This window comes from Crocuta crocuta, unplaced genomic scaffold, assembly GCF_008692635.1.
Source record: "Crocuta crocuta isolate KB4526 unplaced genomic scaffold, BGI_CrCroc_1.0 scaffold218, whole genome shotgun sequence".
In the NCBI taxonomy this organism is placed as follows: Eukaryota; Metazoa; Chordata; class Mammalia; order Carnivora; family Hyaenidae; genus Crocuta; species Crocuta crocuta.
In genome coordinates, this window is record NW_027533170.1 from 7,526,606 (window position 1) to 7,552,008 (window position 25,403).

Below are 25,403 nucleotides of genomic sequence, written 5' to 3' on the forward strand. Positions count from 1 at the left end.
TGTGGGGTGGGGTTGGGGGGAGCGTGCCTGGGTGGCTCAGTCAGTTCAGGGTCTGACTTTTGGTTTTGACTCAGGTCACCATCTCACAGTGTGTGAGTTTAAGCCCTGGGACGGGCTCTGCGCTGACAGCGCAGAGCCTGCTTGGGATTCTCTCTGCCCCTCCCCAACTTGTGTGTGTACGCACTCTCTCATAAGAAATACAATATAAAAACTAAATAAACACAAATAAATAAATAATATTTTTTAAAAATAAGGGCCCCCGGGTGGCTCAGTCGGTTAAGCGTCTGACTTCAGCTCAGGTCATGATCTCATGGTTCGTGGGTTTGAGCCCTGCGTTGGACTCTGTGCTGACAGCTTAGAGCCTGGAGCCTGCTTCGGATTCTGTGTCTCCCTCTCTCTCTGCCCCTCCCCTGGTTGTGCTCTTTCTCTTTCTCTCTCTCTCAAAAATAAGCAAAACATTAAAAAAAAAATGGCATCTTGGGAAATAAGAGCTTCTGACAAAATGACAATGAGATCATTTGTTTGCTTGGCTGAACGAACACAAGTCACATTCTCCAAGGGGCTACTGTGTCCCAGGCCCTGAGACCCAGGTTGTGACCCATCACTCATGCTCATGCGAAGTTGCTAGGTATGGCGGGTCAGAAGTGAGTGAGCAGGTCCGAACCTGGGGAGGCAGGCAGCAATGAGTCTACTGTGATAGGTGTGTTAGTGCAGGCCCAGAGACGGGAGCACGGAGCAGGGGGGCATGGGAGGGGGTTGTGTAGAGATGGGCTGTGAAGGAGGAGCAGAGTTCTCCAGGCAGAGGAGGGAGATGGGAACCCAGCAGGTCCAGCATGAGCAAGAGCACAGAAGGCTAACGGTTAGTGTATGGAAGACAAGTGGGTGAGCCGAGGGTGTGGGTGACGAAGGACTTGTAGGAAAGGGGCCCAGAAGGCCAGTGGGCCCCTGCAGGGTGGGGGCTGGACTACGGTCTGCCAAGCTCAGGAGTCACCCTGGAGTTATACACAGGATATGTTCTGGTCGGAGCTGGCTTTAGAAAGTTCATTCTGGGGGCAGAAGCATATTCATATAAAGAAAGTTATGGAATACAGCTGCCATGATGAATTTCTGAAAGACTCTATGCTTAAATATGATTGAGGGGCGCCTGGGTGGCTCAGTTGGTTAAGCGTCTGACTTTGGCTCAAGTCACGATATCCTGGTTTGTGGGTTCCAGCCCCGCATCAGGCTCTCTGTTGTCAGTGTGGAGCCTGTTTCAGATGCTCTGTCCCATTCTCTCTCTGTCCCTCCGTCGCTCATGCGCTCTCTCTCAAAAATGAACATTAAAAGAAAATACAGTTGAATAGTAGCCCCCAGAGATCTCCCTGTCCTAGTGCCCAGAAGGTCGGAGTGTTACCTAATGTGGCAAAAGGGACTCTGTTGGACATTGTAGGTGTGATTAAGTTAATGTTCTTGAGATGGAAGATTATTTGGATTACCCAGGTAGGCACTAAAGGGGACCACAAGTATCCTTATAAGAGGAAGGCAGAGGGAGAGGAGAAAGCCATGTGACCATGAAGCAGTGACCAGAGTGACGTGGCCGCAAACCCAGGTACGCTGGCGGCCACCAGAAGCTGGGCAAGACCAGGAATGCCTTCTCTGGGGCCTCCAGAAGGAACCAGCCCTTCGGATGCCCTCGTTTTAACCACACAAAACTCATTTTGGGCTTCCAGCCTCTAGCAGTTTAAGAGAATAAATGTAGGTTGTTTTAATCCACTAAGTTTGTTCGAGGCCGCAGGAAAGAGCTACAGACACCCCCTGGATTTGCCGCACATTGCCAGCCATGAAACCTCTCACCCTGAGAAGAATTCTATGAAAGGTGTCTGTGAGTATTTCAGCTAAATAGGCTAAACATGGGCTGGAGAGAAACGTCTTTTACCAACACTTTCTAGAGGTGGAGAGTAGAAATCATTCGGAAATCCCTAAGAAATGAGAGAAATGATTGCAAAATCTGATCTGAAGAGTAAGCGGTTTAAAACGCCTGATGAAAAAGAAAAGGACATTTGCAGCATGCTTTTAAGGTCTTAGAATAAAAGGCTGGCATTTTATTAAGTGCTGGAGGACTCCGGCTGCAATTAATCACTGAAGAGTCTTTCAAGGCAACTCTTAGGACATTTTCCTTTTATTTTGAAGACTTCAGAAAAAAAAAGTTGTTTTTTTTTTAATGTTTATTTGTTTTTGAAAGAGAGCATGAGCGGAGGAGGGGCAGAGCGCAAGAAGGACAAAGGACCTGAAGTGGGCTCTATGCTGCCAGCCGTGAGCCCGATGTGGGGCTGAAACTCAAAAACTATGAGATCATGACCTGAGCCAAAGTCAGAGTTGAGCCACCCAAGCGCCCCAGAAAAAAGCCTTTTATATCTCTTCACACAGAGAACGTTGAACTAAGAAAAGAGAAACCACTCCAAGTGTTTACAACAGAGGGAAGTGAATGCAGGGGGCTAGTTACTCAGGTGTTGGAGGAGTCGAGGAGCTAGCCAGAGGGCGTTTGAAATAACCCAAAGTTTAGCAACAGCAGGAAGTTACTCCCACCCTTAAGCTCGGGTGACAAATGAAAAGAAGCTGTGTTACTGGAGCTCAGAAACTGAGTCACCAACAAAAGCTGGAACTCCAACAGGCCACATGGCCTGAGGCAAGAGGGGTGGGGAGAAATACCCCGGCTTCTCCCTTCTTCCTGCCCTCTAACTTCCTCCTGTGATCCTATTGGCTGAACCAAGCAGGAAGTCGGGAGAGCCCAGAGCAGGGGAGCACCAGCCAGTAGAGGTCAGTCACCAGTGATCAGAGCAGAACAGGAAGGAGGCTGAAGGCATGCAGGCACAGCCATTTTACTTATGCTCTCAAACACCCAGAGCTGCGGAGACCATCAAAGCTCAGGTTCCCTGGGCTTTTCACTCTCTGAGAGGTTTTTTCCCTCCTGACACCAAATACTGTGGCGTCATTTCTAAGCTTGCTTCTCCAACTATCACCAACTAGGGGTCCTCCCGTTTAACCCACATCAGACACTAACTGCCTGGAGTGAGCACAGACCCCATAGAGTTCAAGGCTAAGTCCCACAGGGTGTAAGGCTCAGTCCCAAGTATCAGGCCATTCCTACTTCTGACCACGTGGCTATAAATCGGGGGTTCCTATGAACCCTTCCTCAGGTCTGCTAATTTGCTAGAAAGTCACTTTACTGATGTTTACTTATTAGAAAGGATACAGATGAAGAGCCAGATGGAGTACAGAGGGTGAGGTTCAGAAAGGCTCCAAGAGCAGGTGCTTCTGTCCCCATGGAGTTGGGTGTGCCACCTTCCCGGCACAGAAGGGACCTCTCTCGGCTCTGAAGCTTGTTCCTTATGCTCACCCATCCTGAATTTCTCCAAACTTTTAACCTCATCCTTTAGGTCTCATGAAGATTCCATTCTTAGGCACAACTGAAGAAATCATGGGCCGTTGGGTGATAACACTCAACTGAGAGTTGCAACACTGTTATCACAGGTTGGTCTTTCTGGAAACGAACCCCCCCCCCCATGTCCTGCAGGTACCGGGGGTGAGGGGCACTTAGTACTCAAGATTCCAAGACTTCAAAGGGCTGTGTGCCAGGAACCAGGGACAAAGACCACATATTTATTTTTCATTACAGCGCATCCTCCTTCATTTCACCCCATGCTGCCGGGTCAACTGTGTCCCCCCAAATTTATATGTTGACGTCCCACCCCCAGGACTTCAGAACGAGGCAGTATTTGGAGACTGGGGCTTTCAAGAGGTAACTAAATTAAGATGAAGTATTAGGGTGTGCCTTGGCCAAGGGCTACTGTCCTAACAAGGAGAGATCGGGACAGAGACATGCACACAGAGAAGAACATGTGAAATCACAGAGCAGGGCCCCCCGGTCGCAGGGTAAGCGTCTGACTCTTGGGTTCGGCTCAGGTTATGATCTGGCAGTTTCGTGAGTTTGAGTCCCACATCGGGCTCTGTGCTGGCAGTGCGGAGCCTGCATGGGATTCTCTCTCCCTCTCTCTTTGTCCCACCCTTACTCTCTCTCTCTCAAAATAATTAAATAAACTTAAAAAAAAAAAAGAAACAAAAAAGAAAAGCTATCACAAGGAGAAGGCAACCATCTGAAGGCCAAGAAGAGAAGAATACCAAACCGGCCCACAACTTCCCCTGGGGTGTCCAGCCTCTGGAACTGTGAGGAAATCTACATTAAGCCTGCGGTCTGTGGTGAGCGGTCACTGCAGCCCAGCGGACTGAGATGCCTTCCCCCCTGCCCTCCCCAGAAGGCAGGCGCTGTAATCATCTCTGTTCTACAGATGGGGAAATCAAGGCTGAGTTTAAGGAGTGGCCCAAGGTCACACACTCACACCCAAAGCCAGGTCACAGGAAAGTGGCAGGCTGTGCTCTTTCTCAGGAGATTCCTCAGCTTCCCAGGGCACCCCTCCGTCATACACTCACTGGCCCTGACTGTCCCTCTTTGGCACAGGCCATACGTGGCCCCACCAGGTGGCCCCCCAAATGCCTGGACTTGGACTTGGGGGGTGGGTTCTGCCCTGTGGCAGCCATGTGGGTGGTCGGGGGGGGTCTCTTCCATCTCTGACACTTGCTCCTCATCTGTAAAATGGTGAAGCGGTGGGGGGCGGGGGGAGAGGGTCTAATTCTCTCAGGGCCACAGAGTTGGAACTTAACAGAGGTGGGATTCAAAAAGCCCATCAGCTTTCAGAGCTTCTGGCCCTTTCTGAAAGGCAGCGAGCCCCTTCTGAACTGCACGGCTGGTCACGTCAGCCCTGGCACCCAGTGCGGCTCACACAGGGTCCCCCAGCACTGACCCTGCCCTCCAGCTGCTGTTGGACCCCACATTTCCCAGGAGCCTCTGCTGTCGAGGGAGGGGATAGGCACCTATCCAGAGCAGCGCGCTGAACTCTGAAAGAGTACCGGATACAGACGCTGCTTGCCCAGCAGGGTAAGCAATAATCTCGTCTATTCCCAGCTCCTGGAGGTTTGCCTCTCTCTGGGGAAATTACTCTGGGGTCGCAGTGAAATTTCTGTGACAGCTAATAAAGTAACCTTTTCTGTTTCTGGAACCAGATCCTGGAACCCTGGACCCCTGGGGGATGTATGTATTGTATTTTTTCCACTTCCATTTTAATCACCAGATGAAGTGGAAAGAGGTGAGCCGGGTGAGGGCAAGAACTCTGTGCTGAATTACCTCCTTGGCTAGCGTTCACTTTGACTTTGTCATTTGCAGACACGGAGCCCCAGGGAACAGGGTGCCTCCCCTGGGGGGCCTGCACTGGCCCTTAACTGTACGTAGTCAGGAGTCCCAAGTTCAACCCTCAAGTCGGTAAAGCTGAGCCACGTGCCAAGCCCAGAGCAGGGCACATGGAAAGGCAGGGAGGTCCCGGGATTCTGACCCTGGGGCTTACAGAGGCTGATGCGTGCGGGTCCAGGCCTGGCCTGGCTCTGCCACGTGACCCAGTGGGCGGGTACTGAGTTCTCTCAGACTCAGTGTCCTCATCTGCAAAACTGGATGATGATAGGAGCCATCCCCCAGGCTTCTCTATTTGGCCCAGAATGTCTGATTCGGTAAAGCATAGCAGAGGGAGGCAATAGGTTTCAGGGCCATGAGGTGGGAGTCACAGTTATATAGTAGGGCACTGTTTTCACTTACATGGTATGTGTTTTGGGGGTGGCCCCGGGGAAGGGACCCCCACCCCCACCCCAACCCCCCAGCTGCCTGCAACTTCCTGGCCCCGCTGCTGAGGAATGAATCAGACTGTGTACAAGAATCGCCTAGCACAATGCTCGCCACCTAGTTAGCATGGAATATGCTGACTGCCGTTCTTTTCTTGTTGCTTGTGTTAATAATAGGATATGACGCTTGCCCTGGATATGTTCACAGAACAGAGGGGGAGGCAGCCATACAGCAGGCCATTATAAACAGCATCCTAATGTGCCAGGCATTCCCAGAGGACGCAGAGAGCCTGTTTAATTCTGCCTGCGCAACCAGGGCCGACTTCTCAGAGCCGGCGACTTTTTAAAAAAAGTCTTTACTGTTGGGGCGCCTGGGTGGCTCAGTCTGTTGAGCATCCGGCTTCGGCTCAGGTCATGATCTCGTGGTTCGTGGGTTCAAGCCCCACGTCGGGCTCTGTGCTGACTGCCAGCTCAGAGCCTGGAGCCTGTTTCAGATTCTGTTATCCCCCTCTCTCTCTGACCCTCCTCTACTCATGCTGTCTCTCTCTCTCTCAGAAATAAAATTTAAAAAAAAACATTAAAAATTCTTTAATGTTTTATTTGTTTTTGAGAGACGCAGTGTGAGCAGGGGAGGGGCAGAGAGTGAGGGAGACACAGAATCAGAAGCAGGCTCCAGGCTCTGAGCTGTCAGCACAGAGCCCGACACGGGGCTCAAACTCACAGACCCAGAGATCATGACCTGAGCCAAAGCAGGATGCTCAACTGACTGAGCCACCCACGCGCCTCAGCCGGTGACATTTTAACTGAGCCTCAGAGGATGCTCTGGGCTCAGGGCAGGGCCTTTGGACAGAGGTCAGCATGAATGAAGAGGGAGAGTGCGTGATGAGTGACCAGTAAAGACACAGGTTCAGGACAGCAGCAGAACAGGGGTTGAGGCAGCCAGCCTAGAAGGGAGGGGATTCCAAGCCCCAAACTCCGATGCCTGGTGTTCAGTTGTGCTGCCAGTGTGGAGAGACAGAGGTGGAAGCAGGGAGATCAGTAAGGAGGCCTCTAGTGTCTAGAGGTGAGGTTATGGCAGGGACATTGAGACAGCAGAGGGTGTGCTCAGAGGGGGATCGGCGTGGCTGGAAGAGCCCAGCTGAGGTTAACTGAGGTGGGAAGGGCAGGAGGGGCAGGCATTGAGGGTGGTGATGCTGTGTTTCCATCTCTGGTGAAAGCCATCTAGAAGCACCCTGTTTGCTCTTCCCAAAATGTACCTCAAGATTCAGCAGGGCTGCCTGAGAACACAAGCACCAGAATGGCAGACAAACTATTCCTCTTACAGTGTCACTGTGCAGCCTCTGGTGACCCAACCAAGGAGGAGGGAGGGTGGGGGTGGACCTTAGCCAAGCGCCCAGGCTCCTCTAGCCAGGTCTAACTGCCGACTGTGGGCTCAGAGGTCCCTGGCGGCCACGGTGAAAAAAAAAACCCAAACAAACCTGAAGTTGACCCAAGGCTGCTGGTCAGGCCTCAAAATATCTCAACCAAAGTGTGATAACCCCTGGGGCCAAAGGCAAGCCGAGGCAGGTTCCTCTGTGGCACCCGCGTCCATTCTGCGACTGCGCTCTAATCCACACTGAAGGATTAAGGCATGGAGTCTGAAGAATGCACATAGCACCTGGAGCACTTGGTAAAATGGCCCAGCCTTAAAAAATACAGCCGGCTCTGACCTGCTCCTCGAATTCGTGCTGGAAGAGTTTAAACAATGGGCAGGAATGCACAAATGCCAAACACCTGAAGGGACAGAAAGGTGCAAGCCATCACCATGTTTATTTAATTTACCAACTGAAATGATGTGGGCAAGAAAAGCACGTATAAATGAGCTTTCCACTGGGGGTACTGGCGACATCCACCGTTGTACCTGCCGGTCCTCAGTTGATCGCGTGTCTGCCCTGTGTTTACGCCCGCAAGCGCCATGTGGACCACAGAGTGGGCAACCCAGAGCGAACATGCTGGTTCCTCACTCACGAATCTCTTTAAATTCCTTCTGTAGCCGTATTTATAAATATTTTATGTAAGCCAGATGGATTTATAGAACATGTGCATGGGAATCTGGTTCTGCTTTTTAACAACATGTACTGTAAAACACATCGGAAAAATGATCTGCGCGTTCCTGAAAGGATAAAGAAGACGCTCTCTTGGTCTACTTCCTGAAAGGGCAAGAGAATCAAGAACACGCACAGGGAATGCAGGCACAGGACACCTGTCATGGGAATTGACTCTTTGGTCCAAACACATCGCCTAGAGCAGTGAGTGGGTCTCTAACTTGGCCGCACATTATGATCACCTGGGGAGATTTTAAAAGTTCCAGAGGTCGGGCCTCATCCTTTACCAATTATACCAAAAGCTCTGGGTGGGACACAGGCATCCACAGCTTGTCAAACTCCCCACGGGCTTCCAGTGTGCAGCCGAGTGGGTGGCCTTGTCCTGGAGCGGAGTCACCCGGGAGCTGTGGGCCTCCCCATGTACAGGCTGCACCCACAGCAATGACACCAGGACCAGCCGACAGTAGATCCTAACATTTCCTGGGTGATTCAATGGGCAGCCAGGGCTAGGATCCACTTTCCTTAAAGGGTCAGGGACTGAAGGGACAGGACTGGGGAGCTGACCTCGCTTGATGGGAGTCTGAGACACGTCAGGGGCTTCCTTACCATTGTCTCAGTCCAGAGGCAAATCTTGCTCCCAGGGGACCTCCATCTATTCTCCCCACTACCCCCCCCCACTACTTATGAACTGTGTGACTCAAAGCCGGTTCAAGAAGCGCTCTGTGGCTCCTGTCCCCTCCATCTGCCTATGACTTCTCCTTCTCCTTCAGAGGTAGCTCCCATCCTGCATCTGGAGGGATCTTTTTTTAAATTTTAATGTTTATTTATTTATTTTTGAGAGAGACAGAGGGAGTGTGCTCACGGTGTGAGCAGGGGAGGGGCAGAAAGGGGGGGACAGAGGATCCGAAGCAGGCTCTGCACCATCAGCACGGAGCTCAACACAGGGAACAGTGAGATCAGGACCTAAGCCAAAGACGGATGCTTAACCAACCGACTGAGCCACCCAGGTGGTCCCGGAGAGAGATTCTTAAATGCAAATATTCACATCTATCTCAGATCCTCTACCCAGATCATCTAGCAAACGTGGTGACACTGGAACCCTGCACACTGAGAGTAAAGAATATGAGTTGGCATAGCAGCTGTGGAAGTCGGCGGGGCTGTTTCTTATAGAGTTACACACATATTTACCATACGATACAGCAATTACACTCCTAGGATGGCCCCGGGGAGAAATGAAAACATACGTTCACACAAAGATGTGGATGTAAACGCTCATAGGAGCAATATTCATGGGGCTCCTGGGTGGCTCAGTCGGTTAAGTGTCTGGCTCTTGATTTCGGCTCAGGTCATGTTCTCACGGTTTGTGAGTTCGAGCCCCACGTTGGGCTCTCCATTGACAGTGCAAAGCCTGCTTGGGATTCTTTCTCCCTCTCTCTGTCCCTCCCCTGCTTGCGTGTTCTCTCAAAAGAAACATTTAAGAAAAAAAGAAGCAATATTCGTATAGCACCAAACTGGAAACCATCCAAAGTCCATCAGCCGGCATATATACATATATTATATACATATATAATATATACATCCCACTGCAGTATATCTGATCAAGGGAATACTACTACCCATAACATAGATGGGCTGTGGAAACATGAAGCCAAGGAAAAGAGCCCACACTCAAGAGCTATGTCCTGTATGATTCCATTTGTGTGACATTTCTAGAAATGACAAATCTACAGAGACAGAAAGATGAGTGGTTGCCTGAGGCTGGAGAAAGGAGTGGGGATTGACTGGAAATGGGCACAGGGAACTTTCGGGGTGATGGAAAGATTCTGAAAGTGGGCTGTGGTAGTGCTTATACAACTGTATACATTGAAAGTCATGGAACTGTACACTTACGATGGGCGAGTTTTATGGCTTCTAAATCACAGTTAGCCCTTAAACAACTCAGGGGTTAGGGGCCCTGACCCCCTCCCCCTGCGGTTGAAAATCTATGTATGACTTTGGATTCGCCCAAAACTTAACTACAAATAGCCTACTATGGACAGGAGGTCTCACCGTTCACATAGACAATGAACACATAGTATGTTTGTTATATGTATTATGTGCTGTGTTCTTACTATGAAGCAAGCTAGAGAAAAGAAAATGTTATTGAGAAAATCATAAGGAAGAGAAAACACATTCGTGGTACTGCATTGTACGGATGGAAGAAAATCTGCGTCTAAGTGGAGTCATGCAGCTCAAACCCAGTTTGCTTAAGGGTCAACTGTATACTTCAAATAAAACTAGTTAAGAAAAAAAAAAGCCTTCTGGTGGCTTACACAGGACAGTGAAAGAATTCCTTGGCTGGTATGCAAAGCCCTCCACCATATGTTGATCTGCCTTTTCAGGACCCTCTCCCCCAAATACCCACGCCCCATGTAACTCTCGGCTTTTCCCAAGTGCACACATGGCCGTGATGTCTGAAATTCCTCGTTACCGCAGCCAGCCACCCCATCTGGCAAGCTCCTTCTCATCCTTCAAGACTCAGAGCAAATAACACTTCATCTGAGCCCACACCACCCCTATGTATCATTATGCTTATCAAAATGTCATTATTTGTTTACATATCAGCCTCTCCAGTCAGAGCAGTGCTTTTAAAACTTAAGCTACTGGGCTGTGAAGTCAACGTCAAGTGCTACAACCAGGGATTTTTAAAAGTAAAATAAAGGGGTATCTGGGTGGGTCAGTTGCTTGAGCGTCTGACTTTGGCTCAAGTTATGATCTTGCAGTTCATGAGTTCAAGCCCTGCATCGGGCTCTGTGCTGACAGCTTGGAGCCTGGAGCCTGCTTCGGATTCTGTGTCTCCCCCTCTCTCTGCCCACTTCTCCCCAGCTTGCACGCTTGCGCTCTCTCTTTCTCAAAAATAAATAAACATTAACAACAACAAAGTGAAAGTAGGGGAACTTGGGTGGCTCAGTCAGGTAAGCGTCCTACTCACAGTTTTGACTCAGGTCATGATCTCACAATTTTGTGAGTTCGAGCCCTGCATCAGGCTCTGTGATGATAGTGTGAAGTTTTGTGCTGCTTGGGTTTCTCTCTATCTCTCTGACCCTCCTGCACTCCCACTGTCTCTGTCTCTCTCAATATAAATAAATAAGCTTAAAAAATACTGAAGAAAAAAAGAAAAGAAGTTTCTAGAGGGCAAGGTGCCCCCACAAGGGTTGTGCTGTGTTCCCGTCTGTATCCCCGTGGTCAGCCTAGAGCCTGGTGCCCAGATCTCACCCAGTACAGTACCTGCTCAATGAAAGACTCTGGTTTTGTGCATATGTGAACCCCTCCACCCCTGCAATCTCATTCTGTGTCTTCTATTTTCTCCTCTCCTACAATGTGCACATTTTTTAAAATAAAGTCATCATTTGACTTCATATAACAATTAAATATTCTGTTTAGAGAGAGCAATTTTTTAAATGTTTATTTATTTTTGAGAGAGAGAAAGACAGAGCACGAGCAGGGGAGGGGCAGAGAGAGAGAGAGACACAGAACCCGAAGCAGGCTCCAGGCTCTGAGCTGTCAGCACAGAGCCCAATGTGGGGCTTGAACCCATGGACCATGAGATCATGACTGGAGCAGAAGTCGGACACGACCAACTGAGCCACCCAGGCGCCCCACATGTACATGGTATTTAAAAACATTGTTAGTTGACTGGCTAACAGTCCAAAGAGTTGGACTGGCAGCAAACTCCAACAAGACATGCAAATGACTGCTATAAATCTTGAGTTGTAAGACTAAATACAAATGTCAAATACATTTTTGAGACATAAGGATTGTAATGTCATAACTATAATTTAAATCAAAATCTCCAGACAAGACCGACTACATCGTTGGTGGGGTCTGGGTGCAAAATAAAAATGGGGGGCCTTCTGTGCAAAAACTATCAAGACTTTAAGAGTGTTGAGCCAAAGGGACACCCCTTTCAATGTGGGGTACACAGTGACCACCTATGCAGCCTGGCCCTGTCCCCAGATCACTGAGACAGTGACAGGGGTGTAGAGGAATTTAAAAGTGCTTCTTCTTGGTCTTGATGGATGGGGCACAGAAGATCCCACTTAACTCCTGATGTTTAGAGAAACTGGGATTCAAAATGCTTTTAAAACAAGCAACACAGCCAAGGTGCCTCTAACCGATGACGGGGGGCTGGCAGATTCGGCTCTACCACAAACACTGCTTCTCTGCTGGCAGAACGCTCTGTACCATTTGTCTAGATCATGGAGTCCACCCAGCCCAATATGACGGCAGTGACAAAGGAACCCCATTTGATGTCTGTCAGGGGCCCCAAATCAGGGTTGAAGCTAACGAAAGGAAATTCTGTACCTCACAGCCTGAATGTGACTGGGCTGAGGATCCCTGGTCAGCCCATGCCTCAGTTTCTCTGCTCTGAACACCCATCTGTTTGGCCAGGGGCTTCTCTTTCCACCTGAGCCCCCATCCGATGGCCTGGAGTTCTAGAACATTCTATGGATGCCAAGTCTAGTGGCTTCATCCTTCTCCCCAGCCTGGCCCTTGCTCCCTTGCTATCTCCTCTCATCTTTGGCCAACATTCCCCAAATTAAAAGAGTCTGAACTTGGTCTCTCTCCATCTAAGGAACCCCAGGTGTGGTGGTGGTGGTAGCGGTAGCGGTCAAGGAAGAGGAAGAGGCAGATCTCAAGCACGAAAAGTATAATACAAGGTCCTATGTGCTGGTCATTCCATGAAGAAAATTGCCTTTGATGTGTCCGTACAAACAAGTTTGGAAATTTAATTGGGACTTTTTTGTTAAAAGATCACCTTCCTCTCCACATGACTTAAAATGTTGTCATTTACATTATTTGGAGCTTCTTTTGAGGAACTTTCTACCCCTAGGCATGTCAGAAGCAATTTTCTAGAGTGAAGCCTTCACGAACCCGGAATTACAGGCCCACACATCTCCCCTTCGGAGAGTTGGGGTCACGGTCCACAGCCAGTGGGGGGAGGAGTTTGAGCTTGCTTCTAGCTGACTTGGGAAATCACAAGGCGCCCCAAGGAACTTTACAGATCATCTGGTCCCGTGGTGACTAAACCCTGTTTAAAGTAGTAGAAGGCATCTCGAAGAGGCCCAGTCTATAAAAGAACCAGAGTCAAACAGCTCTGGCTGCTGCTTGGCACGAGGAACCTACGCCTGGACCGCCCCCCGCCCCCGCCCTTCCCCTTCTCCATACCCTCCCCATCCCCTCTCACTCCTACAACTGGGCACGGCCCAGTGTCAGAACCCCTGGCCTATTCTGCCCGTTTCCTATTTTACAAGCACAGGAGATCTACCATCACCCTAAACTTTTCCTGTCTCCAGGCCAGAGATATTTCCAACACCCCCAACTGCCTTCTCTGTTTCCTTTTAGATGCCAGGAATTTCAGGGCCCCAAAAGATTCGGAGCAGCTTGTGCATCTGTGTGGTCTTGGTGGAGTCTGGAGTGGGTGAAGGCAGTGGGCCTATGAATGTGTGGCCTGCAGGCCTCCGTTGGAGGCACTCGTCCGCACGTCCGCACCCCTACCCACCTACGGCGCCTCCCTGAAACCCATTAGGAGTCACAGAAGTGGTGCCCATGTGAAAACACTTACCCATGTGCCATTTTGGTTGCAGGCAGCAAACGAACCCCACATTTAAAGGCAGCTGAAACCTGAGAGGCCTGAACTCCCCACCCGACCATCACAGAAACCCCTTGCTTTGGAAGGTGATTCAGCAGCAGATGCGCAGCGGCCAAATGCCCTGTGGCCACTTGCCTCCTCTTGGTTCACATTCTGGAAAGAGTTTTCAAATTTTAAACAATAAAATTCTGGGGTTTTCTGAGTGTACTCTTCTATGAGGTTTATAAGACATGCAGATTCTTTTAATTGCCACCACTCAATGGGATAAAGGACAGCTCCTAAACATTCCCAAAATTCCCTCACGTAATCCCCTTGAAGTCTAGACCATCCCCCTGAACGTCTCACCCCCATAACCACTGATCTGTTCCCCATCGCTAGTTTTGCCGTTTCCAGAAAGTGACATAAATGGAATCACATAGCGCGTAACCTTTTGCAATGAGTTTTTCTCCCTCAGTGCAATACATTTAAGGTTCACCCAAGTTGTTGCGGCATGAACAGTTTGTTCCTTTTTCACTGCTGAGAAACATTTCAACAAAATCGTTTATCCATCCACCCACTGAAGGACATTTATTTCCCACCACCCCCCAGCTCTTGGTGATTATGAATGACGCTATCATGAATATTCATGCACAGGTTTTTTTTGCGGGAACCTATGTTTTCATTTCTCTGGGACAAATGCCCAGTGGTGTGATGGCTTGGTCATTTGCTAGAGTGCGTTCACCTTTGTAAGAAACTGCCCAGTGGTTTCCAGAGTGGCTGGGCCATTTTGCTTTCTCTCCAGCAAATCAGGAAGGTTCCAGAGGCCCCACATCCTTGTCCACACTTGGCATTGTCGATATGCTTTTTAGCCACTGGGATGGGGACGGGATGGTATCTTACTGTGGTTTTAATTTGCATTTTCCTAATGATTCATGATGTTCAGGGTCTTTTCATGCATTTACTAGACATCCATGTATCTTCCTTGATGAAGTGACTTTTGCTCATTTTTTATTGGGTTGTTGTTTTCTTAGCGTTGAATTTTGAAACTTCTTTATACTTCTTGATAGAAGTCCTTTATTGGATATTTGATTTGTAAGAGTTTTCTCCAAGTAAGCAGCTGGCCTTTGCTTCTCATTCTATTTAGGATATTCCCACCAGAATGAAAGTTTTACATTTACATCTACCTTATCAATTGTTAAAAAATGGACTGTGCTTTTTGGTTGTCTTCTCTAAGAGCTCTTTGCCTGATTTGAGATTTGAAGGATTTTCTACTATAGTTTCTTCTAAGAGTTTTATAGTTTTACATTCATATCTGATCCATTTTGATTTAATAGAGATGGAGGTGGTATGAGATTTGGGTTGAGGTTTACTTTTTTTAATGATTAATTTTTTAAAATTTATTTTGAGAGAGAGAAAGAGAGCACAAGCTGGGGAGGGGCAGAGAGAAGGAGACACAGAATCTCATGCAGGCTCTGCGCCATCAGGACAGAGCCTGATGCGGGGCTTGAACTCACAAACTAAGATCATGACCTGAGCTGAGATCAAGATCTGTGCCACCCAGACACCCCCACTTTTTTTTTTTTTTTTTGCATATGGATGTCTAAGTGTTCTAGCACTCTTTGTTGAAAACACGGTTCTTGCTTCGGTGAATTACCTTAGTCAAAAATCAGTTGACTGTATCTGCATGGGTCTATCTCTGCACTCTCTGTGCTCTTCCACTGATTAGTATGCTATCCATCTGCAAATACTACCCTGTCTTGATCAGTGTGGTGTGAATCCTCCTTGGTTCCTCTTTTTCAAAAATGTTTTCACTATTTCTAGTTCCTTTGCCTTTCCATATACATTTTAGAAAGAAGTTTGTTGGGCCATCTGGGTGGCTCAGTCCATTAAGCATTTGACTCTTGGTTTCGACTCAGGTCATGATCTCACAGTTTGTGAGCTCTAGCCCAGGGTTGGGCTCTGTGCTGGCAGTGTGGAGCCTGCTTGGGATTCTCTCTCCCTCTCCCTCTGCCCATCCACCATGTGTGCAGTCTCCCTCTGTCAAAATAAGTAAATAAACTAAAAAAAAAAAAATTCTAAGAATAAGCTTGTTGACCTCTATAAAGAATCCTGCTTGGATTTTGAGTGGGATTGCATTAATTGTAGTGAGTCTTCCAATTCATGAACCAAGTACATCTCTCCATTTATTTAGTTTTTCTTTGATTTCTTTCATCAACATTTTGTAATTTTCAGCATACAGAGCCTGTGCATATTTTGTTATATTTATGCCTAGCGATCTCATTTAGAAGGGAATACTGTAATTGAGACTACTTGTTAAATTTCAGTTTCCAATTATTTGTTGTACAGAAATATAACAGACTTTTTTTATGTTGACCTTGTATCTTGTGATCTTGCTAAACTAATTTATTAGTTCCAGGAGCTTTTTTTTTTTTTTTCTAAATTTTTTTATAGTTTTTATTTATTTTTGAGACAGAGCATGAGTGGTGGAGGGGCAGAGAGAGAGAGAGGGAGACACAGAATCTGAAGCAGGCTCCAGGCTCTGAGTTGTCAGCACAGAGCCTGACGTAGGGCTCAAACCCATGAACCGTGAGATTATGACCTGAGCTGAAGTCAGCTGCCCAACCAACTGAGCCACCCAGGCGGCCCCCAGGAGCTTTTTTAAAAATAGTTCCTTTTGGGGGTACTTGGGTGGCTCAGTCAGTTAAGCGTCTGACTTCAGCTCAGGTCATAATCTCACGGTTCATGGGTTTGAGCCCTACGTCAGGCTCTGTGCTGACAACTCAGAGCCTGGAGCCTGCTTCAGATTCTGTGTCTCTTTCTCTTCTGTCCCTCCCCTGCTCATACTCTGTCTCTCTCTCTCTCTCTCAAAAATAAACATTAAAATATTCTAAAACAGATTTTAGATTTTTTATGTAGACAATCATATCGTTTATGAATATGGATAGTTTTATTTCTACCTTTCCAACTTGAGTGACTTTAATTTCTTTTTCCTACTTTATTGCACTTGCTGGAACTTCTAGTACAAATATTGAATAGGAATGATCTTCCAGATTATTGGGAAAGCATTCAGTCTTTCACCATTAGGTACGATGTTGGCTGCAGGTTTCTGTAGATGCTCTTTATCAGTCATTCCATACTCCCCACCCCTGACCCTTGGAGACCCGATCCATCACTACCATCACTACAGTTCTTCCCTTTCCAGAATTCAAGTAAATGGAATAATACCTGTTGAGATTTACCTTTGGTTTCAGGTTAAAGGTGCTCCTCTCTATTTCTGAGAGTTTCTTCCTATTTCCCTTCTACTTTGCTAACAGTTTTTAATGCAAATGGATGTTGAAATTTATCAAATGCTGTTTCTGCAGCTATTGACATGATCACGTGATCGTTCCTATTTAGTCGCTAACATGAGGGGATTTTATCAGTTGACTTTAGCATGTTGAGCCAGTCTTGCACAGCCAGAAAGTTTTAGGCATGACTCTCTTACTTTCTACCACACATTAAAGCTGTTTCAGTGTATGTTATCTCCCTATGAGGGTAGAAATTGCCTTTTGTTCAATTAGCTCAGATGCATCTCATGTGCTTTGAATTCCCACAAGTCAGGCACTACTCAAGTTCATACACATAACCTTATTTAATTTTCGCCAGAGCACCAAGAGGTAGATATCATTACGCCCATTTTACTATCAACAAAAGCAGCGGCAGGAGGGTAACACCTTACTCGTGTGCAGGTCTCCCAGCCCCACATCCAGTCCTCCTGCTGCTGTTAAGTGCACCCACCAGTTCATCTGAGAACCAGCACCAAGTTCAGCATGGTGATGGCACACAGCAGGAGGCCCATAAATGCTGATTCAAACAGATGGTTATGCCTCCTTGCACGCGCACTGTTAGTAAAAAAAAAAAAAAAAAAAACCCTTCTTGGGGCGCCTGGGTGGCTTAGTCGGTTAAGCGTTCGACCTTCACTTAGGTCATGATCTCGCGGTTTGTGGGTTTGAGCCCCGCGTCGGGCTCTGTGCTGACTGCCAGCTCAGAGCCTGGAGCCTGTTTCAGAGTCTGTCACTCCCTCTCTCTCTGACCCTCCCCTGTTCACGCTGTCTCTCTCTCTCTCCTAGAAATAAATAAAACATTAAAAAACAAAAACAAAAAACCCTTCTTGCTCGATTCCAGCATAGCGTAGGCTTCCTTCCTTACATCTTATTTAAAGAAATTTATTGGTAAACCCAACTTAAACAATCTAGCCTCAGGACAAGGACATGGAGGTAACAGGTTTTTACCCACTGGATCTCAACGAAAAGAGCAACTCCACTTAGACACATCATCATTTGTCTATACTCTTTGATGACAGGTGATCCTGAAGAAGGAAGATAGAAAATCTGGAGAAGGCTAGGTGAACTGCAGAGTGAGCAAATCCATGCAACTCCTGAGGCCAGGCAGTGGTGAGTGTTGGAGGCGCTATGGATCCCTAAGGACGAATCGTTACAAATCGGCCACGTTTTGTTTCTCAACAGTGAGGCAAGTGTCGTGGGTGTAGTGTAGCCAAAACGCCGCTGCCCCCCGCCATCTCTGACGTCTGGAATGAGGATTAACAAATGGGTGGAAAAGTCTCTTGGGATATCCCTGTATATTAGATGCATAGGTGCGTTCGGAAAATGCCGTCAACCATGTCCAAATATCCATCCTACAACAAACATATCTCTTTCTGTCTTCTTCCCCACTAACTCAACTCAGTTTGGTTAGAGAGGACGCAGACATGCTTCAGTTTCATCTTAGACCCCAGCTCAGGTGAGGCTGAATCATGGCTGGTTCATTCTCCTTGGAGGGGGAGGTGATAGTTCAGGCTAAAGAGACAGACGAGGGAGTTTGTAGGGGACGGACAAAGCCCCACCAGAAGAAAGCCTTTGGCTCCTATTCTTTCTTCCTTTCTGGTACAAAGACCTCATGGCTGGGGGTAGAGCAGTCCTCTTGGGGCCATAGAAATCCAAGTATGAGATCCAGAGCTCACACACTAAAGATGGTGGGGCAGAGAGAGCCTGGGACCCTGGTGGCATTATCAACCAACTGAATCAACTCTCTTTGATGTCTGGTCATGTGAAAAAAAAGCCCCACGCTTCTATTTGTTTAAGGCATCATGAGTCGGGTTTTTCTGTTACTTGCCGCCAGAGCATTCCCCTTGGACTTAACAGAGCCAGCTTCATCACAGCCCCTGCTCCGAGAGACTCCATGTGGTTCCTGCTCTGAGCGAGGAGGCATCAGCACCAGCCGAGCAATGCCCCCTTCCCCAAACACAAGCCACAGGAGACATTTACTGAGACCTAGGATATGCCAGGGACAGTGCTAAGTGCTGTCTATACCTTAACTCCTTTAGTCTAGTGAAAAAGAAAACCACAGGCTCCAAATGGCATTACTGCCTAATCTAATTACAGTTTGAACTTGCCCCAGAAATAGTCTTAACTGGCCAGTCAGGAATTCACTGATCAGTGCTAATGAATCTGCTGCAAGGGGGCCCTCTCCATTCCCCCCAAATGGAAGATGACGTCAACAGCAGGATATGACCCCCTGAGAGAAAGCAATCTCACCTGGACAATCCTTTTCTTTTGCTAAAAAACTTTCCCGCCCTACCCTCCCTCTATAAAAATGTTCTACTTTGTACATCAGAGCTCCCATCTCTTTGCCGGATGGGATGCTGCCCAATTCAGGAATCATTCAATAAAGCCAACTAGATCTTTCAAATGTACCCAGTTGGATTTCTGTTCTTTGACCTTCATGTGAGGTAGGTGCTGTGTTATCCGCATTTTACAGATGTGGAAATTGAAGCAGAAAAGGTTATGTAATTTGCCTTATGCTGTGTCATTCAACTGTGCTGTCTCACTACCTCATCTTACTTGTCTCTCATTTCAAAAATAAAAGAGACAATGGTGGGGTGGGGGGAATCTAATACACACCTGCACATACTCAAAGTAGAAATTTCAGGAGAGAACCAAGGAAAATAACCATGAAAGGAACACTCGGTAGTTTTCCCTGAATCTTAAGCTCAAAAGTAGCAGAGTAGCAGATAAAATTAATAAAGAGACCTAACTTGATATTTTGGGGAATTTATTGACATTTTCTTTATATCTTTCTTTATATAATACATTTTTATAGGTGACCATATATTTTCTCAAGTTCTTTAATGTTTATTTATTTCAGAGAGACAGAGCACAAGTGGGGGAGGGGCAGAGAGAGACAGGGAGACGCAGAATCTGAAGCAGGCTCCAGGTTCTGAACTGTCAGCACAGAGCCTGATGTGGGGCTCGAACTCATGAACTGTGAGATCATGACTTGAGCCGAAGTTTGACGCTTAACCAACTGAGCCACCCAGGAGCCCCAGGTGACCACATTTTTAAGTCACAATATATTGTAGTTCCCAAATCAGAAGGTACATACGCTGACCATTAGGCTATATGACCAGAAGTAAATAATAGAAGTTTAATGTAAAATAATTCAGAAAAAAAATTAAATACAATTTTTTAAATGCTTATGTCCAGAAGAAATTAAAAGTTTCAATTACAGCAAAATAGAACACATATATTTGGAAAGCCTAATCAAGAATAAATACAGCAAAATCACTATACTTAGCAGCACAGATTAGAGGTCTAAGAGACTAGAAAACACCATAGGAGAATATTACATGAAACTCAAACACTTTTTTGAAAAGAAAAATAGAATTACTGGGGTACCTGGGTGGCTCAGTCGGTTGAGCGTCCGACTTCAGCTCAGGTCATGATCTCGTGGTTTGTGGGTTTGAGCCCCACGTCGGGCTCTGTGCTGACAGCTCAGAGCCTGGAGCCTGCTTCGGATTCTGTGTCTACCTCTCTCTCTGCTGCTTGCCTGCTCACACTGTCTCTCTCTCTCTCTTTCAAGAATTAATAAACATTAAAAAATTGTTTTTAAAGAAAAACAGAATTACTAGAATTGACTAGTCCTGAGTTCAATTGGTGTTTTAGGCATGTTGCTTGAGCCACTGAAAGAACAACTTTTAATTACCATAAACTTTTTTACATCTTAGGAAATTGAGAAAGCTTCCCAGTTCTTTTTTCTAAGAAGCTATTGTCATCCTTCATATTTTGGGTAGATATTTATCAGGTGTCTACCATGTCAAAGACACTTGGCCAGGCACTAAGTTTTTAGTAGCAAACTGAAGACAGACACTTACCATCATGGTACCCAAAGTCTATAGGAGGACAGGAATAATCCAAAACTCCCATCAATAATTAGTTATAATAGAGGTTACTGCTATAAAGAAAGTTCAAAGTATTGTGAAAGAGAATAACCAAAAGAAACTTAAATTACTCTATGTAGATTGGTGATTTAAGCCAGGCTTCTATAAAGATGAGTCACATTTAGCTGTGTAAAACAGAACAAGAAGTGATCTGGAATGTAACAGGAAGAGAATGTGCAAAGGTCCCGGGGCAATAAAGGGTTTCATGGGTCAGAGGAGAGCTTCCCAGCCTATGTTCAGTGAAAGAATTTCAGGTTTGTTTCTAGTTAAGAACAAGTAATATGAACAATGCTGTAGGCCAGTGTGGCTGGAGCAGAGCACGAAATGAGAAGCAAGTACATTCAGGGTCTAGCACGCTAGTTAGGAATTCTGATAAGAAATCAGGACAGGGTTTTAAACTCGAGAGCATCGTGATCTAATTGTGCTTTTAAAAAGATCACTATGTAACATCAAATCTTCTCAAACTCTTCCAAAATATAGAACAAGAAGGAACACTTAACTTCATTTTATGAGACCAGTATTACTCTGATACCAAAGCCAGACAAAAACGTCACAAGAAAATAAGCTGATAACCTTTACAAATATAGATGCAAAAGTCTGCTACAAAATACTACGAACCTGAATCCCACAGAATATTTAAAGGATTAAACATCACAACCAAACTGGATTTGTACCAGGAATGGAAGGTTGGTTCAACATACTAAAAAATCAATCAATGTAACATACCACATAATAGAATGAAGGGGGAAGAAATTGATCTCAATTGATGCAGAAAAAGAATTTGACAAAATCCAACACCTTTTCATGATGAAACACATAATAAAATAAGAATAGAAGGGAACTTCTCTAACAGGATAGATAGCATCTATGAAAAACCCATGGCTAACATCATTCTCAATGGTGAAAGCCTAAAAGCTTTTCACCAAAGATCAGCACCAAGATCAAGAATGCCTGCTTTGCCACTTCTATTCAACATAGTACTGGTAGTTCTAACCAGAATAATTAGGCACAGAAAAGAAATAAAAACATCAAAACTAGAAAAGAAGAAGTAAAATTATTTCTATTCATAGATGACATGGTCTTTTTTTTTTCTTAAATAGTTTACTGTCAAGCTGGTTTCCATAGAACACCCAGTGCTCATCCCCACAGTGCCCTCCTCCATGCCCATCACCTCCCTTCCCCTCGCCCCCACCCCCATCAGCCCTCAGTTTGTTCTCAGCATTCAAGAATCTCTCATGGTTTTCCTCCCTCCCTCTCCCCAACTATTTTTTCCCCTTCTTCTCCCCCATGGTCCTCTGTTAAGTCCCTCCTAATCCACCTATACATGAAAACATATGGTATCTGTCCTTCTCTGCCTGACTTATTTCGCTCAACATGGTCTTATATATAGAAAATCCTCATAGACCCACAAAAAAACCTGTTAGGGCTGATAAATTTAGAAAGTTGTATGATACAAGATCAACAAAGAAAATCAGTTGCATTTCTATACACTAACAATGAAAAATCCAAAGAAGAAATTACGAACAAAAATCCCACTTACAATAGCATCAAGAAGAATAAGGTACTTAGGAATAAATTTAGAAATGCAAGTCTCATACATTTATAGAAAAGTATAAAATGTTGTTAAAAGATACCAAGAAGACCTGGGATATCTGGGTGGCTCAGTCAGTTGAGCGACCGACTTCGGCTCAGGTCATGATCTCGCGGTTCATGGGTTCAGGCCCTGTGTTGGGCTCTGTGCTGACAGCTTGTTCAGAGCCTGGAGCCTGCTTTGAATTCTGTGTCTCCTTCTTTCTCTGCCCCTACCCCATTCATGCTCTGTCTCTCTCTCTGTCTCTCAATAATAAATAAATATTAAAAAAAAATTTTTTAAAGATATCAAGAAGACCTAAACAAATGAAAAAGACATCCCATGTTCATGGACTGGAAAACTCAGTATTATTAAGATAACCATATTCCTCAAAGTGATCTATGGACTTTTCCCCAAAGGAAACCATGGTCCTAAAATTCATATGAGATTGCAAAAGACCGGAGGAAGCCAAAGAGTCTTGAGAAATGAATAATAAACTTGGAGGACTCATACTGCCCAATTTCAAATTTTACCACAAAGCTACAATAATCAGGCATTGTGGGACTATCATAAAGATAGTCACACAAATCAGTGGAATAGAACTGAAAGTCCATAAAGAAATGCATACCTGTATGGTTAATTCATTTTCAACAAGGGTGGCAAGACCATTCAATGGATAAAGAGTAGTTTCTTCAATAATCGGTAGTGGGAGACCTGGATATCCATAAGCAAACTCTTACCTCAGATCATATACAAAAATTAACTCAAAATGGTTGAAAGACCTAAATTTAAGAGCCAAATTTGGCTGTTTTCTTGGAAGTGTTGGCAAAAATGTAGAATAAACTGGAACTCTTACCCGTGCTGATGGGAATGTAAAACGGTTCAGTCATTTTGGAAAACAGTTTGGCAGTTCCTCAATAAGGTAAATATGGAATTATTGTATGATTCAGCAACTCCATTCGTCCATTGGAAACAAGTCCATCATTTGAAAACAGATATTCAAACAAATAATCACACACACTCACACACACACACAAATGTTCAGAGAAGCTCTATTCATAACAGCCAAAAAGTAGAATTAACCCAAATGTCCATCGAAGGATGAATGGGTAAACAAACTGTGGTATATTCATACAATGGAATATTGTTCAGCCGCAAAAGGAATGAAGCTTTGAGAATGCTATGACATAAATGAACCTTGCAAACACTATGCTAAATAAAACAAGACATACACAAAAAGCCATATATTGTATGATTTTATTTGTACAAAATATCCAACTCTGGCAAATGCACTGGGACAGAAAGGAGATTAGTAGTTGCCAGTGGCTGAAAGTGGTGGAGAATGGGAAGTGACTGCTTAATACGCATGGGATTCCTATTTGGGGTAATAAAAAAAGTTCTGGAACTAGATAACAGCGATGGTTGTGCACTACTGAGAATGTACTCAGTCCCACCCAATCATATGCTTTACAGCAGTTACAATGATACATTTTACATGATGTGTATTTTATCTCGATAATAGGGAAAAAATGCAAACCAAAAAAACTCAACTAATCAAGCAACACTGGGTTGGTTTTTTTTCTTTTTTGCCTGCCAAAGTTAATAAACAGACATTTTATGCAAAAAGAAAAAAAAATCACCTCATCTGTTACAAGGACAGTGGGTGGAGCAGAAGCCACAGCAGAGGCGGGTAGCCCCAGGAAGCAGAGCAGAAAGGGAGAGAACAATTGGATTTGTGAGATGCTGTGGGGGTTGGAAAATGATTCTGGACTCTGGGAAGATAACTGGGGGAGGTTGAGGACGTGTAGGTACATAATCGCCAATTCAGTTCTGATTCCCAAACTTAGGAAGGCAGGTACCTAATGTGTTAAATAAAACATTAGCAAATCCAATTATAACACAGACTAAAAGAACAAGGCACAATGTCCAAGTAGTATTTATTCTAGAATTGTGAGATTGGCTGAGTATTACAAAACCTGTTCACATGACTCAAAACATTAATAGCCAAACGCATTGATTTCACAATCCTTCCCTCTCCCACTGGTATGAAATAGTTCACTCTAATGAAACGCTGCACTAAATTACTTTACATGTTTGGGTCTGTTTCCAAAACTTCTGTTGTTTCACTGATTTGACAGTCTCATACTGGCAACATGTGTTTTTCATTTTCGTGACCATGACTTTACATTCTAATATCTGATAGCCTAAGTCCATCTCCTTTGAACTTTATCTTTCTAAAGTTTTCTTGGCTGTTTGTAAATGTTGCTTGTCTTACATGAAATTTAGGATCATTTGGTTGAATTCCCAAAATAGCTTGTTTCAATTTATTTTTTGTTTTTTAGAGAGAGAGCGAGCGAGAGAGAAGGAGAGCGTGCAAGCGAGCATGAGTTGGGAGAAGGGGCAAAGGGGGAGGGAGAGAGAATCTTAAGCAGGCTCCACACTCATGGGGAAGCACGGTGCGGGGTTCAATCCCACAACCCTGGGATCATGACCTGAGCCAAAATCAAGAGTCAGACATTCAACCAACTCAGCCACCCAGGTGCCCCTTGATTTTCATGGAAATTGTACAAAATTCATAAATTGACTTGAAAAGAGTTGGCATCTAAAATGGGCAGTCAGCTATCTCTATGACATCACCATTTTGAATGATCTGTTACCTGTCAGGAGGAAACAAAAGTGGATTAAAACTTACACTTACCACGGACAAAATGAAGAATAGGGAGCCTAAAGATTTACGTATAGACGATTAAACCTTGTAAGTACTAAAAGAAAATATTTGTGATGCTCAGAGTGTGAAAGATCTCACCAAGGTATGACACAAAAGACAGGTGCCATGAAGGAGAAAATTTAGAATCAAAAAATTAAAATAAAAACACCAAACCAGGATAAATAAAACTAAGAAAGATTTTGTAATACAGTAAAGAGTTTAAATATCTACTAGAAAAGAGAAAAAAAAAATAACAGAACAATTCACAAGGAAGTACAACTGTCCAATAAGCATATGAAAACATCTTTCATTTTTTAATTACATGAACCCAAACAAGGTAAGAATTACTAAACGAGGGGCGCCTGAGTGGCTCAGTTGATTAAGTGTCTGATTTTGGCTCAGGTCATGATCTTCTGATTTGTGGATTCTCAAGTCCCATGTCGGGCTCTGTGCTGACAGCTCAGAGCCTGGTA

At 45.4% G+C, this 25,403-nt stretch overlaps 1 protein-coding gene across 1 annotated transcript in view; it reads right to left on the reverse strand.

Annotated features, from left to right (window-relative positions):
- Positions 1 to 25,403, reverse strand: part of COL23A1 (collagen type XXIII alpha 1 chain) — a 311,043-nt gene that overhangs the window by 177,093 nt on the left and 108,547 nt on the right. The window lies entirely within an intron of this gene.